The sequence below is a fragment of the Dreissena polymorpha genome, chromosome 6 (assembly GCF_020536995.1).
Source record: "Dreissena polymorpha isolate Duluth1 chromosome 6, UMN_Dpol_1.0, whole genome shotgun sequence".
In the NCBI taxonomy this organism is placed as follows: domain Eukaryota; kingdom Metazoa; phylum Mollusca; class Bivalvia; order Myida; family Dreissenidae; genus Dreissena; species Dreissena polymorpha.
This window is the reverse complement of record NC_068360.1, coordinates 18,506,589-18,516,218: the sequence shown is the minus strand read 5'-3', so window position 1 is coordinate 18,516,218 and position 9,630 is coordinate 18,506,589. Positions and strand designations below refer to the sequence as shown.

At 35.7% G+C, this 9,630-nt stretch overlaps 1 protein-coding gene across 1 annotated transcript in view; it reads left to right on the top strand.

Annotated features, from left to right (window-relative positions):
* LOC127834914 (polyubiquitin-C-like) overlaps positions 1-9,630 on the top strand; it is a 345,452-nt gene that overhangs the window by 153,590 nt on the left and 182,232 nt on the right. The gene's annotated exons all lie outside the window — the stretch shown is intronic.

The window sequence follows — 9,630 nt, the reverse complement described above, 5'->3', positions numbered from 1 at the left end:
CCATATATTTGACCTTTGACCTTGAAGGATGACCTTGACATTTCACCACTCAAAATGTGCAGCTTCATGAGATACACATGCATGCCAAATATCAAGTTGCTATCTTCAAAGTTCAATATTGCAAAAGTTATGGGCAAAGTTAAAGTTTTCGGACGGACGGACAGACTGACTGACAGTTCAACTGCTATATTCCACCCTACCGGGGGCATAAAAAGTAAAAATAGTAAAATATATTACAATGAGAGAAATGTGTAATACTAATTGGGCATTACTAGATCTATACTGACAAGTCTGAAGTGATATATATTTTATGTTTCTATGAATATATTTAGATAGCTGTAGCAGGAGCTGTAGCTTAAACTATAATTAACCTCGGACTTATCTAAATTTGAAAGAAAAAAAACTAAATTAAAATGAATTGACAAACATTTAGGTATGAATCTTTTTGGACTTACGTAAATTTTGAAGAATAAAACCGAAACTTAAGAAAATTAATTATTGACATCCTTTATTTTTTCTTGTACATTACGTAGGTCTAGTAGGTCTATGCTATTTAACATTAGAATGAATCGTAAAATCTGAGACCGAAATGAACGCGTTTATCATGAATTAATTTGTTGGCAATCACTTAAGTTTCATCTCCCGGCCAGTAACTGACAGATATATACATTACACTAACTTCCTCCATTCTTCATATAGCATTACGCCTTATTTCGCCACATTACGTAAAAATGTATACATTAATACTGTATTTAGGTACACCGCATTTTTACGCCCCTGAGAATGATTAGAACAAAACGATGTACAGTCAAGTTACCATTACCAGATCATTAACCATAGCGGATCAGATCACTTTGATGTTCAAGACTGCGTATCACGATAAACAGTTGACATTTTTTGCACACAGCATCTACGAGGCCTGTTCTTTAAAACGCATTGATTGAGTCGTAATCGGAGCTACTCTTTGTCAAACATTTCGGTATGTTTTGCTGACATGTAAATACGACTTTGTTGACTTCCGTCTTGTTTCCAAATCAAGGTTGAACATTATTTGCGGCCACATGCTATAACTCTGTTGGAAAGTAAGAAGTTCATGCTTTAATTTAAAGGCCATTTAATAGTCTTTCTGCCTGCAAAAGTCTATTTCAGTTTTGATTCGTGTTTAAGATTTTGCAACACCTTAAATGAAATGAAGAATAACGGCAACAACGGATCAAGCGTGATAATATGCGTATTAATAATATATTATATTAAAAATAAAAATATATGCAAATATTGTTGATTCTTTCAATAAATGATCTCAATCTTAATGTTTTATTTAGATCTATGTTCCATGTTTAATATCGCTGATTAGATATGATTAAAACAATTAACACTTCTTTGGGGGAAGGGGTCCGCAGCCCTTAGAAGGGGGAATTTTTTGTAAATGGAATGTTTATATCACTGGTTTCATCTTCCTGTATAATAATATTTAAGCCTATTATATTCGATAGTAGTGTTCCCTTTCATACATGAACTTACTTTACAGCAAAAAAAATGCAAGAACAGGAACTGTATCAAAGCAGATTACTATCCTAAACATCGTTTCTTGAAATAATTTTAAAAAAGGGCTGTTTGTAAAACATGCATTCCCCCCATATGGGCTGTCCGTTGTAGTGGCAGCCATTGTGTGAATACGTTTTTTGTCACTGTGACCTTGACCTTTGACCTAGTGACCTGAAAATCAATAGGGGTCATCTGTGAGTCACGGTCAATGTACCTATGAAGTGTCATGATCCTAGGCAAAAGCGTTCTTGAGTTATCATCCGAAAATCATTTCACTATTTCGGGTCACAGTGACCTTGACCTTTAACCTTGTGGCCTCAAAATCAATAGGGGTCATCTGCGAGTCATGATCAATCTACCTGTGAAGTTTCATGATCCTAGGCATATGCGTTCTTGAGTTATCATCCGAAAACCATTTTACTATTTCGGGTCACCGTGACCTTGACCTTTGACCTAGTGACCTCAAAATCAATAGGGGTCATCTGCGAGTCATGATCAATCTACCCATGAAGTTTCATGATCCTAGGCGTATGCATTCTTCAGTTATCATCCGGAAACCATTTTACTATTTCGGGTCACCGTGACCTTGACCTTTGACCTAGTGACCTCAAAATCAATAGGGGTCATCTGCGAGTCATGATCAATCTACCCATGAAGTTTCATGATCCTAGGCGTATGCGTTCTTGAGTTATCCTTCAAAAACCATTTAACTATTTCGGGTCCCCGTGACCTTGACCTTTGACCTAGTGACCTCAAAATCAATAGGGGTCATCTGCGAGTAATGATCAATGTATCTAGGCCCAAGTGTTCTTGAGTTATCGTCTGACAACCACCTGGTGGACGGACCGACAGACCGACCGACAGACCGACCGACATGAGCAAAGCAATATACCCCCTCTTCTTCGAAGGAGGGCATAATAAAAGATCCATGCTCCTAGTTAAAAGTGTAATATCAGGGTGTGTAGAAATAGCGAAATCCCCGTAATTACCGAAATCCCCAGAAATCCCCCGAAATCCCAAGAAATCCCCAATAGAATTTATTATTTATCAAAATACTGCGGATATTAAGATAGAATATTGCAAAATACAATGAGTTCACTGATGAAAAATTGTTTTAACCATGTTTGGTAGTGAAAAACTAAAATATATACATAACTATTGGGATTCCGAGTATCAATCCATAGTGCATGTTTTCACAAGCACGATCAAGTACAGAAATCCCCGCTGTAAAAATCTTCAAGTGTCAAAAAATCATTGGGTGGCTTTTTGATATTAGAAAAGAGAGGTACAGACAAAACTTAACAACAATATCCCACTTCTTTTGAAAAATATTTACTTGTAGCGGGGATTTCGGTAATTCTACATTCGCCAACAACGTACCGAAATCCCCCATATTTACATCTGAAAGTGTCAAACATATCATTTGTAATCTTGGTTTTTGGCTTTGCTTGAATGTTTACGTGCAAAAAATAATATAAATGTTAATTATTAAGCACACTTGACAGAATAAGTTGCCTCTTAGGGGGGATTTTGGTAATTCTACATTCGCCCGCCGAGTACCGAAATCCCCCATATTCACGCCTTATAGGGTCAATATGTCATCGGTATGATTGTTTCTTGGCATCTATATATACTTTTATTCCTCCATATACAAGGCATGAAGATCAAAACACAATATAACTATATATAAACAATGGTTAGATAGATACAAACATAAACGATATATATGGATGTTAATATCAACAACAGCAAAAAAAGAGAACTTTATAAACAATATTATTTAGTAAAACTGTGTTATGTTACGTAGAAGAGTCTCCAAGTTGTCCCATCTAGGAGGCACAATCGAAATTTTAGACAGGGAGCTAGGAGTATCGTGATATCACGATCATTATATAACGTTAGATATATCCCCAGGATATCTGTAGCCTAGCACCGAAACACGAAATTGCTAGACAGACAATTCCTGGCTGAAAAAAAATTAACAAACTATTTAAATGTACTGTATATACTATATATAAGTTAATGTAATCGCAATGTAATCATTTAGTGAGTCCCCTACTGTAAAAACATTTTGCAGACTAGTGATGAAAGTTTTGTATGACTGAGGTTGTCATAATTTATATTAAGAAACATCCGGAGTATATAATTGCACTGCTCAGAAAGACTAGAGCGACACATCTGGTTGAAAGCACCAATTCCGTTTGTGTCTATTATGGTATTCCATAACTGTTCACGAATGTTAGAATTCATATTACAGAGCAGAATACGATGATGCACTATATTCAAATTCACTCCATTACAAAGTGCACATGTATTTATATACGCGGGCATAGTAAGTCGCCCAATTACTCGCATTGTCTTACTACATAGAGAGGAGAGTTCAGGATTATTTCTGGCGATAGTCCATAAACCACACACTCCGTCAGACCGTAGCATTGTTGAGCCAAGAAAGTGTTACTTTTATGAACACTCTTGAAACAGATTTACATTCCTTTTTTGTGCAACGTGTCGGCGGAGCATGGTTTTCCACACACTTTTCACCGGGAACAGGGCTTCTGCAATGTATTGATCCAGGATGTGGTGTAGTTCGTACTTGCATAATATCGCACGGATGTCAGGAATAAAACCATGGTGCTGTTGGTCAAAGTTTTCATAATACAAGAGTCTGTTGTTAAACAAATGTTTGGCCATGTATGTATTTGGCAGGTTACAGAGTTGTTCTAGAAAAACCAGCTTTCTGTAATCAACTATTGTCTCCATAGGCACGGCATGGATAGCACATAAAGTAAAGTTAGTTGCATTGTTTCGTGGCAGACCCTGTATGTGTTTTAGGCAAAAACCTATGAGAGCGTTCTAACTTAATTATGTCGTCTGCACTTATTTAAGTCCACAGTTCACAGCCATATAATGCTTTAGGTATCACAACAGAGTTATATCGGATTTCGGTAATTCTACACAAGAGCATAGACGCGCGTCGGTACCGAAATCCCAACTGTACAAACCTGCAAGAGTCCAAAAAATCATTATAGTGCTTACTTATTGTAGAAATCAGTCGGACAGACAACAAACTATCAACAATATCCCCTTTGGTGACTTCTGTTGAAAAATTATCACTTAGGCCAGGGATTTCGGTAATTCTACATTCGCCCGCCGAGTACCGAAATCCCCCATATTTGCGCCTTATAGGGTCAATATGTCATCAGTATGATTGTTTCTTGGCATCGCATAACTGTTAATGTACAATTTAACAAATAATGATATTAGTATTATTTTTAAGCACTCTTGACACCATACGCTGCCTCTTAGCGGGGATTTCGGTAATTCTACACCAGAGCATAGACGCGCCCGGTACCGAAATCCCCACTGTACAAACCTGCAAGAGTAAAAAAAATCATTATAGTGCTTACTTATTGTAGAATCAGTCAGACAGACAAAAAACTATCAACAATATCCCATTTGGTGACTTCGGTTGAAAAATCGTTGACAATAACGTAGTGACGTCACCATTTATGTATAGAATGTAGAATGAGTCGCACTCTGCACCGATACGTTGGCGCCATAATTTCATGAAAATCGATACGTTGCTGGCACAATTTCCTGGAAATCAAAGTAAGTTTTTGTGTGTTTTATTATGCGTATTTCATCGAATTTATGCCTTGTAGATGTGTGTTTCCATCTGAAATTAGGCGAGTACCGTACGGCCATTAATTATTGTTTGTGCAATTCGAGTCTTGCTATTTTCTAAGCGTTAAGCGTTTCGTCCCTCAATTGATTCGACCAACTTTCCAACTCTATTTACAGGAGTCCGTGTTTATTTAAAAGAAAATAACAACAGCAATTGTTTTATGCCACCGGTAGGATGGCATATAGAAGTCGCGCTGTCCGTCTGTCCTTCTATCCGTTTTGCTGTCCATTTCTGGAGTTTATTTTTCTGAATGATTCAGTGAAACGCTTTCAGATATTTACATGATTTTTGGTGTGTGAGTCTACCTCCGTTACTTACAGATCTAGTTTGAGTTTGTTCCAGTCAATTATTTTTGGCGAAGTTATGGGACTTTCTCTAAATGTTTTATAAGGGAAGTTATAAGTTTTAAAGGGAAATAATCCAAAATGGGAGCAGCTTCTATTAACAGAAAGTAAAAGGCATGGCTTACTATACATGTATCATGGGACCCCACTGTATCGAGTACTTGTCGAAAATCAATTACTTGGTTGCAAAATAGACGATATATTACCTAAATTTTATATTTAATCCCTACGAAAATCATTATTTCACAAAACAATCGCATTTATTTTACTTTGGTATGAGAATTAAAGACATACCAGCATAAAGGTCATAACCTGTCAAATCATCCGTAAAATCTAGGTCACTACATTATTATATCGGGCCAGCGATTTTCCTTGTCCAATTGGGAAAAGTACCCGTACCGGTCCAATTGGGAAAAATCGAGTCGTGAAAACATCAAAATTGGGAAAAATCGAGTCGTGAAAACCTCAAATTGGGAAATTGGTGTATTTGATTATTTGCTCCCAAATACTTTAAAATTGATAACCAAGTGTTTTCAAGCTGTTAATATTATATAAACCTAGGTTCAAGCTATAGAGCTGCAAAGGGAAACTAACTAAATGTTGCTTAAAAAAAAAAAAAAAAAAAAAATTTTTTTTTTTTTTTTTTTTTTTTTTTTTACCTTTAATTGGGAATTTAAGGACAGCAATTGGGAAATTTGTATTTCAAGACAATAATCATCCATTTAATCAATGCAAACAGAACATCGTCGAATTTAGGTGTCGTCGAATTTGGGTTGCGGTAGGATAATAAAAGAAACGACAGATAAATAACTAAAATTTTACTAGCTCCAGAGCTCCAGATAAGGTTTTGTGAAATTCTTAAATTACTACCAGATTTTCAAAAAAAAAATCTTAACTCTGAAATTTTATTCTTAACGTTACTACTAAGTTTTGGAAAATAATTCTTATTTTTTCTAAATGACCTAAAAATAAATAATAATGGTTATTTTCATGCACAAAAAATCAAAATGAACATGCTAGCAACTTTATTTATTAGCTGAAATAATTCGCATTCAGAATAAATCTGAACGCTGAAACTCCGGTCTGCAAAAACCATAACCATGGGATTTTATCTGATTTAGGGGAAAGAGCCTGGCCTTTTTTGAGGGAAAAAAAATTGCGCGAAATTCCGGATTTTGGGGAAAAAATCACGCTAAATTCCAGATTTTGGGGAAAATAAGGAAAGTCTTAAATTATCAATTTAACATATTTTGCTGTTTTGTAAAACAAATTCAAGGCAACAGATAATTTAATTATGCGATATGTTATTTTTAGCCGGATTTTTTTCGAAAAAATCTCGGCTTATAGATTGATGTTGTCGGGCGGGCGGGGGGGGCGGGCGGGGTGGCGGCGTGCTCGAAAATGTTAAAGTTCTTATTTCATGGTATAACTTTGGTATGCTTGGACCTAGAGTCTTCAAACTTGACATGAAGGTTGGCCAGGATTAACAGATGACCACTGGTCATTTCAAGGTCATTTATTTGAAGGTCAAGGTCACTGTGACCTTCAATATAAAAAATGTTAAAGTTGTTATAACTTTGGTATGCTTGGACCTAGAGTCTTGAAACTTGACATGAAGGTTGGCCATAACTAGTTAGTAACCACTGGTCATTTCAAGGTCATTCATTTGAAGGTCAAGGTCACTGTGACCTTGAATGTAAAAATGTTAAAGTTCTTATTTCATGGTATAACTTTGGTATGCTTGGACCTAGAGTCTTCAAACTTGACATGAAGGTTGGCCAGGATTAACAGATGACCACTGGTCATTTCAAGGTCATTCATTTGAAGGTGAAGGTCACTGTGACCTTCAATATAAAAATGTTAAAGTTGTTATAACTTTGGTATGCTTGGACCTAGAGTCTTGAAACTTGACATGAAGGTTGGCCAGAACTAGTAAGTAACCACTGGACATTTCAAGGTCATTCATTTGAAGGTCAAGGTCACTGTGACCTTGAATGTAAAAATGTTAAAGTTCTTATTTCATGTTATAACTTTGGTATGCTTGTACCAAGAGTCTTCAAACTTGAAATAAAGATTGGCCAGTACTAGAAGATGACCACTGGTCATTTCAATGTCATTCATTTGAAGGTCAAGGTCACTGTGACCTTAAATGTTAAAATGTTAAAATTGTTATAACTTTGGTATGCTTGGACATAGAGTCTTCAAACTTGACATGAAGGTTTGCAAGCACACTTAGATGACCACGCGAAAAACTAAGTTGCAGCAGAATAATCTAGCACCATGCACATAGGTTTCACTGAGTACAATACAAAGGTTTTATAGAGTGCATAGCTAATTGGTTGGCTGTAATTGAACAGAAAATCTTATACATAGTCAGGAATTCCATTCATTTTAAAAAGCATTTATAATAAAGTGTTTATTTTCTTACATTTGATAATGAAATTGATGGAAACTTCAAACAATATGTTACTAATTTGCTAATAAAAAAATTGAGATCAAACTTTCCTAATTGTCAATTCAAGTTCATATTTGTGACCTTAAATGTTATTGTTGTTCATGTATATGCATGCATTCAAAACATAACACAAGGTTTGCTCATGCCTTGAAAAGTACTTACATTTCATTTTGACCTTTGAACAATATTTCAGTAATTTAAGTATTGCATTGACAAAAACACGAAAGGTACTTTCCTGTCATTTAAATAAAAAATCCGGCTTCAATGCGGTCATCTCCGACCGCGGAACTCTTGTTTCTACACTGGATCAGGTTAACTTCTGTATTTAAAGTTAAAAAAAAACATTTTTTTTAAAGGGGAAAAAAATGAAGTCTGGGGGAAAATTAACCAGCTGAGGGGGAAAAAAAATCCGAGGGGAAAGGGCCGTTTTTCGGCGTGTCCTAAAGAAGGAAAAAAAGCCCTGATAACGAAAAATAAATACAACACTATTATATCAATATGCTTAAAATTGCAAAATAACATTACCAACTCATAAAGTTTTAGTTAATTAGTCCATTTTTACCTCAAATAGCGTCGATTTGAAGTTAACAGGCATAATTTGTTTCAGTTAAACTTCTGCTTAAATCGCAATACAATCACTGACCTCTCGCCATGTTATGAAATATTTAAATATCAACCAATCAGAAGAAGGCATTATGGTGTTATAGGCTGCGTTATCGATTAAAATCTACCTGCCGTATACAGCGGGCAAAGCGATTGGAATTGAAAATGTGAGTAGTGTGTTGATTTAAATTGGTCAGGCGTGCAAAATTGATAGAGTCATTACATAATTCTTACGGAACATTATTGAGAAATGAATTATCTACACAGGTATGTAAATATTATTGCAATCCGTTGATATTAACTGTCTGATATCGGGGCTTGAATGTTGCGCACCAAATTCCTTGCGCATCAATATAGACAAAGAAGGAAAACTCTCGCTATTAAAAAGATAGAGTGGACTATTGACGCCAAGAGTCTGCCAAAGCAAAACTCATCAAAAGACTCTTAGGCGGCAATTTATATTGACTACTTTATTTATATGAGTTTAACAGTGTCTTTTCAGTATTATACAATTTTATTTTTCAAATACCTTCATATGCCCAAATTGTGCTTAGATTGCATGCCTTAGATGAATTTTTACATATTTCACAATTAAAACGGGTCTCCCCTTCAATCTTTTCAACGATTAGCCACGGGACTTGTCCCTTCCACTCATTCATTTTTGTGTGTGTTTAAGTTTGGACCCGTCGTGTCGCGTTTTTGTTTAGCTTTTCCGACTGTGTCGGCAACTGAACATACAACATCGTATAAGATCTTTTCTATAATGTCTTTCTAAACATTGAACTTCGGCTCACATTGCGTACAATATGTTAAAAGCGTGTTTTTGGACGCTTTGCAGTTTTTTAGGACGCTCTCTGGACGCCGCCATTGTTTTTTGACAAATAGACTGTATATGCCGCTTTTATTGGAAAAAATGCGCATTGTTAAACAAACCCGATAACCATTCTATATAAGCACCGCAAAGATCTTTAATACGCGAAAAGAACTCAATAAAAATC